Here is a 7,148-nt window from a genome sequence, read left to right on the forward strand (position 1 = left end):
AGCACGCCGCGGCGGGCCCCGCCCCTCGGACCTGGCTGGGGCCGGCGCGGCTGGGAAGGGGGCGGGGCCACAGTCCGCGCGTGTGCGCCTGTAAGCAAGGACCTGAGGGATTCGCCCGGGTGGCAGCTCGAGCGCGTACGAGTGGCGGCCGGCCTCTCCTCTTCCGTGAGAAGAGCGCGGTACTGTACAGCGAATTCAAGTGGTTTTTTTTTTCTTATTCTGTTTTTAATTAGAAGCAATATGTGTTACATTTTGAAAATCAAGGGGAAAAGAGTAACTGGAAGAAAAATAGGAACTAGAGCTAACTCTTCACTGGTTACTTTTTATCGTGAAATCTCACACACTTGGGGTCAGAGGGGACCTTCGAGGTTTTCTGGGCTAAGGTCAGTCCTTGCAAGTGGTTGGAAATAGAGGAAAACTGATGTACATGGAACTATACCAAAACCGAGCATACGCTGAGTCATAAAGAAAGCCCCAGCACATTTAAAGCACCAAAAAGCACTCAGAGTATTTTCCCTGACCACAACAGACAAACTAGGAATGAACAAGAAAACCGAAAAGCCCCAAATGATTGGAATTGAAACAAAACCCTTCTAAGTATTTAATGGGTTGATGAAGAAATCACAATGGAAATGAGAAAGTATACCTAACTTAATGATAAAGATGAAATATATCAAAATTTGTGGGACAAGTGTTATAGCTTTGTCTCCGGCTACGAATTATGATGCAAATGCTTATTCATAATGGCAACAGGGCAAAACATCAGTTTTGCATCCATATATGTAGAATCTTTAGCCCATTGTTTGGTTACATGCATGATGAGAATCATTCATGATGCCTATTATTTATGTTTTGTTATTGTGTTAGTAATATTAGTTGCTGTGTGAGAGGCAGTATGGTTTACTGATTAACTTCTGGGCTTTGAAGCCTTGCTACCTGGGTTTGAATTCAACCATTTACTTAGCAAGTATTTAACCTCTTTGCGTCTCAGTTTTCTTACTAGTAAAATAGGGATAATAACAGTACTTTGTGTTGTAAGGATTAAATCAGTGAATCCATGTAACACTCGGAGAAAACTGCCGAGCCTATTGTTAGCCCCCCAAAATGTTATCTATTATTAGATTTCAAGGGAAGATATATTAATAGATAAAACTAGACAAATTTAGATAAATCCTAAGCGGACTTAAATGTCATGTAAAAGGAAACACTGAGACTTTTTTTTAAGCCATGAAGCCAAAACTAATATTTAAAAGCTTACTGTGTGTTCAGTACATTAGCTCTGCTTAAGGTTACTGTGTATAGGAATTCTCATTTCCTAGTGGAGGAAGATCATGCCTGAGAATGCCTGCCATGCTCATAGAAGTCTTCTGGGAAGTTCTTTCAGCATGTATTCACGCTGGTGCCACAGGAATGTGGCCACCGCTGACCCAAAGATGGATCAGTGGCCCATGAAATGTCCTAACACAGATGTCCATGCAAGAGCAATGGTAATTAGCTTTCTTCGATCAGTGTCTTTCTTGGGAATTTGGCCTGGAGATGCGGGAAGAGAGCTTGTAACCTGGTATTTGAAACAGAAGTAGAAAGATGCCCAGAGATCATCAGAGACAGAGACCTGAGAACGGCGGCTGCATTATGATAATGGTGAGACACTAGAGTGAAGAATTAGGAATGGCAGCTGCTTTTATTGTTGTGAAACCTGTTGCAAAATGACTTCTGGACTGACTTCAATCATTTATAACCCATGTCAGTTCTCTCTAATTCATTCACGTGGTTTAATTTTTAAAGTAAGCAGTCTTTAACACTAAGTACTTAACTCCCACCCGCCCTTATGAAATGAATGGACAGATATGAAAACATAGATATAGCAACAATCCATGTCTGAATCTAGAGAGAAAAAGAGGTCTATGAGTAAAAAAGTGGAAAGAGCTCTATTTCCTCTTCCACTCAGGCCTGTAAGGCAATGGAAGCAGGAGCCACATTGCTTTGGGGCATCTCTAACAGTGGTAACGCAAAGGGGAGAGGGCACAGTTCCCCACAGATAGCTGTGGGATTTTGCACTTTGAGGGCTCTGGCTGTTTAGTCATGGTGCTTGACAGAAGACATCAGTAGCATGCCTGGTAAAGGAATGCCAGGGGCTCCCCCTCCTGGTGGGGGATCAACAGCTGCATCTAGCAGAAATCTCAATGCGCTTGAAGTGACAGGATGGGGAACTGAACTGCCCAGTAAGAGTTACTGAGAAAATGGCAGCATCTCATCATAAGCACCTGTGGAGAGACACATCTTGCCTTTAATACACTTGTGGTAGGGGGTAGGAAATTCTCGAGGAGTTGGGAGTCCTACACCTTCACATGGGCCCAAGAGCCAGGAAACTTCAAATTTTTACTGTTGCTGTGATCAGTCTGTGTCCTACAGGGATTTGAGGTTTGGGGACACTCAGATTGTGCCTTGTTTTATAGGATGGCTTTCAGTGATCTGGGATGGAGAGACATGGGGGCTTCATGGAGCATCTGGGCTTCATGGAGCATCTAAGATATTTTTCCCTTCCCTCCTTCCTTCTTGTTTATTCTTTTTCATAGCTGTAAAATGATATTGGAGCGAGACTTGCAGGTATTGGAATGGACGCACCATGGAAGTTTACATTTATTGAATTCCAGTTGTGTGCCACACATTTGTCCCAGAAAACAGAGATGAATAAGACATCTTTTAGATAGTCATCTTTACCAATCTGCACAGCAAATTGACATTTTGACTGCCTCCCCTCCGCACCCCCCACCATGAAACTCTCTTTTCTAGACTTTTGAGACAACTCACACCTGGAATTTTTCCTTACCTTTCGGCCTATCCATTCCAGAGGCCTTTGATAATTGCTGTTTCTCCACCTGAGTATTAAACCAAGGTGTGTTTTAGGATTCTTTCTTCAGTTTTTGAAAAAAATGTATTCTATTTTTACTCTATATATTTCCGTGGCTTCAGTTACTATCTTTAAGCTGATGTCTCACAAATCGGTAGTTTCAGGCCAGATCTCCTTTCTGTACATCTGGATTCACATACAGGACTGGACATGGAAGCCTGAAATAGTGAAAATGAACTCATTATCTTTCCTCCTGAATCTGTTTTTAACCCTGATTCCCTGTTCACTCAGTCTCTTAAGCCTTGGAGTTATCTCCTCCGTTGGCTGCATTTTATCAGCACCTTCTTTTCCTTCCTTCCCCATCACCACAACCAGTTCCTTGCCAGTGATTTCAACCCTCCTGTCAAATTAGGCTGATCTGAAGAAACAATAAACCACAAACAGTTCATCAACTTAACTATATCTTCTTTAATTCCATACCCAAGTCGCTGAAGAAGATGACAAAAATGGCGTGGATTGGTATCTCTGCAAATTCAGTTTACAGTTTCTGTGGAACTTTCAACTCCACTTTGGATATTCTAACATTTGCTGGACACCTTCTCCGCCCCACCCACCACTTAACATTAGCAGATCAACCCCTTCCCCTTTCACAGAGAAACGAGAGGTCAGAGAGTGGGAACTTCCTCAACTTTCTGCTGCTAACCCTCCCCCTCTAAGCTCACCCCAAGTTAAAGCCCATCCTTTGTTTCCTTTCCTTTGTCTCAGTAGAAATGACCCCTTTGAACCCGCTACTTCAGGTCAATCCGCTACCTGTTTTCTGGATCATGTTCCCTTTAGTCGCCTCATGGATCTTGCTGTGTCACTTACCTTTCTCTCAGATGTATCTCCAACATTCCCCTGTCTGTTTTTACTTTCCCTTTGGCTGTCTCCCGGCCCGAAGTCCTCAGTAAGTTGCCAGATAAAGCTGAAACTCACAGCTCTCATGCTGTGCTTTCTTTTTCAGTTGACACCTTGGATGTGACTTTTATTTGGATAGGATCTTTGCATATATAATTAAGTTTAATATCGCCAGATCATTCTGGATTTAGGATGGCCCCTAAATCTGATGACTGGTGTCATTGAGAAAGGAGAGGAAGATTTGAGACACAAGCACAGAAGAAGGCCATGTGAAGACAGAAGCAGAGATTGGAGTTATACCGCCACAAGCCACAGAACCCGTGGCCCATGGTGCCACCATATGCTGGAAGAGGCAAGGAAGGATTCCCTCCCAAAGCCGTTAGCGTGAGAGTGGCCTACCCTACAGACTTAGGACTTCTGACCTCAGAACTGAGAGAATAAATTTCTGTTGTTTTAAGCCACCAAGTTTGTGACAGCCCTAAGCAACTGATACAGATTTTGGTGTTGGAAAGAGGGGTGTTGCTGTAACAAAAGCTAAAAATGTGGAAGTGGCTTTGGAATTGGGTAGTTCATAGAAGTTGGAAGAATTTTGAAGTGCGTGATAGAGAAAGCCTAGATTTCCTTGAAGTGGTGGGTGGTTGGTAAAAACGTGGATGTTAAAGGAAATGCTGATGAGATCTCAGAAGGAAGTGAAGAGTGCAGTAGAGAAAGCTTCTATCATCTTAGAGCATACATGTATTGTCATGAACAAAATATTGGTAGAAATGTGAATGTTAAAAGGTTCTTCTGGGGAGGTCTCAGGAGGAAATGAACATAGCATTAGAAAATGAAGGAAAGGAAATCTTTGTTATAAAGTGGCAGAAAACTTGGCTGAATTGAGTTCTATTGTTGGGTGAAAGCAGAACTTAAAAGTGATGAACTTAGATATTTAGCTGAGGAGATTTCCAGGGAAAGTGTTAAAAAATCAGCCTGGTTTCTCCTTGCTGCTTATAGTGAAACATGAAGGAAAGAGATAAATGGGGGGAAGGAACTGTTAAGCAAAAAGAAACAAGCATTTGGTGATTTGGGAGATTCTCAAACTGTCTAGATCACAAAGAATGCTAAAATTAGGAAATTCATTGTTGGAAAAGCATGCTCTGGAAAGAGGGTCAAGGATGTGGCTGGGCAACCTTTTGCTTAAGAGATTGTCTTGTAACTTATGGATTTACTCAACCATTCAGCAGAAGCCAGGAATAGATATGGGGCTATCCAGGAAAGATCTGTGGGGACCCTTCTGTCTAATGGAGTAGACCTCCATGTCATACAGAGGAGGCACACACAGTTTTTGAGAAAGTTGTATTAGCAGGAACGCTGACAGTTTGAACTGAAGGGGACAGAGAGAGGACCAAATGAAGGAAGGCTTGTGGACTTCTGAGATTCTACAGGCAGGAAGCTGGCTGATAGAGTTACTTGTTTGCAAACATGTGTTACCCTTCAAGAAAAAGGAAGAATGTCTTCAAGTGCAGAGCCCCCGTGACACAGAGACTGGCAGGGTCCCGTCATAGGCCCAAAGGACAGAGCATCAGGCCACAGAGGATTATTTTCAGGCCTTGAAACCTAAAAGAATTTGTCCTGCTGGATTTGGAGCTTAGTTGGGAATGGAGACCCCTTTATTCCTCTTTTGCAATGGGAATGTCTATCCTGTGCCTGTCCCACCCTTGTATTTGGGAAGCAGATAGCATTTTTTCTGGTTTCACAGACTCTACAGATAGAGAAGAATTTTGTCACAGGATAGATCATACCCAGAGTCTAACCCATACCAGATTTAGACGATTTAGATAAGATTTGAGACTCTTGAGCTGATGACATTTAGATAAGATTTTAGAGTTAATGCTCTAATGGGTTGAGACTTTTGGGGTTGTTGGCCTGGGGTGAAGGCATTTTGCATGTTTGTCACACTGTAGTGGGTTGAATATGCCCCTCTTCCCCCCAAAAAGATATGTCCTCCTGAAACCTGTGAATATGACCTTATTTGGAAAAATGGTCTTTGCAGATGCAAAGATTTCAAGATGAGATCAGCCTGGATTGGGCTGGGTCCAAAATCTGTGATGCTACCACCATCACCATCTTCCGTGGGTCTCTGTTAATAAGTTCTTTTTAGTCCTTATTTTACTGATTTATCTGCAGCACTTAATTGCTGACCACTTTCCCTTTCTTTCCTTCCTGAGTTTCAGTAACCATATTCTGATTTTCTTATTTTTCATAACATACTACCTTAGTCTCTTTTGTGGTCACTTCTTTTGCCTATCACATAAATATCCATGTTCTTAAGGGTTCTGTGCTTGATCTCTTTTTCTTGTCCCTTTACATAGTGTAATTAGACTGTAACTGTCTCGATTCCTAAGGTTTAATTTCCACATATATGCTCCTAGTTCCCAAATTTCCATCCAGTTTCTTATTACGTATTTCCACTTTGATGTCTCTCATGACCTTCAAACTCAGGAACATATTGAAGCAAGTTCAAACTTTTTCTATTCAATTCTTCTTTCACCCATTTTTATGGATAACACCACCATCCATCTATAAATTCAGCAGTTGCCTAACGTAAGAGGTGGAAAATAAATACAACTCATTTGCTAACCCTGATGGATAAGCAGTGGCTCCTGGGAGAGCTGATTTGAGTTGTAAAGAGTATAATATTTTTTTAAAGATTTTTTTGAGGCAGACTATTTTTAAAGTCTTTATTGAATTTGTTACAATGTTGTTTCTGCTTTATGTTTTGGTTTCTTGGCTGCAAGGCATGTGGGATCTTAGCTCCCTGGCCAGGGATCGAACCCACAGCCTCTGCAATGGAAGGCGAAGCCCAGCCACTGGAAAGCCAGGGAAGTCCTATAATTATTATTATTTTTTTACATCTTTATTGGAGTATAATTGCTTTACAATGGTGTGTTAGTTTCTGCTTTATAACAGAGTGAATCAGTTATACATATACATATGTTCCCATACCTCTTCCCTCTTGCGTCTCCCTCCCTCCCACCCTTCCTATCCCACCCCTCTAGGTGATCACAAAGCACCGAGCTGATCTCCCCGTGCTATGCGGCTGCTTCCCACTAGCTATCTATTTTACGTTTGGTAGTGTATATAGGTCCATGCCACTCTCTCACTTTGTCACAACTTACCCTTCCCCCTCCCCATATCCTCAAGTCCATTCTCTAGTAGGTCTGTGTCTTTATTCTGGTCTTACCCCTAGGTTCTTCTTGACATTTTTTTTTTCTAAAATTCCATATATATGTGTTAGCATACGGTATTTGTCTTTCTCTTTCTGACTTACTTCACTCTGTATGACAGACTCTAGGTCTATCCACCTCATTACAAATAGCTCAATTTCGTATCTTTTTATGGCTGAGTAATGTTCCATTAT

Source organism: Aethalodelphis obliquidens, unplaced genomic scaffold, assembly GCF_003676395.1.
Source record: "Aethalodelphis obliquidens isolate GAN/ISIS:26980383/991018 unplaced genomic scaffold, ASM367639v1 scaffold59, whole genome shotgun sequence".
In the NCBI taxonomy this organism is placed as follows: Eukaryota; Metazoa; Chordata; class Mammalia; order Artiodactyla; family Delphinidae; genus Aethalodelphis; species Aethalodelphis obliquidens.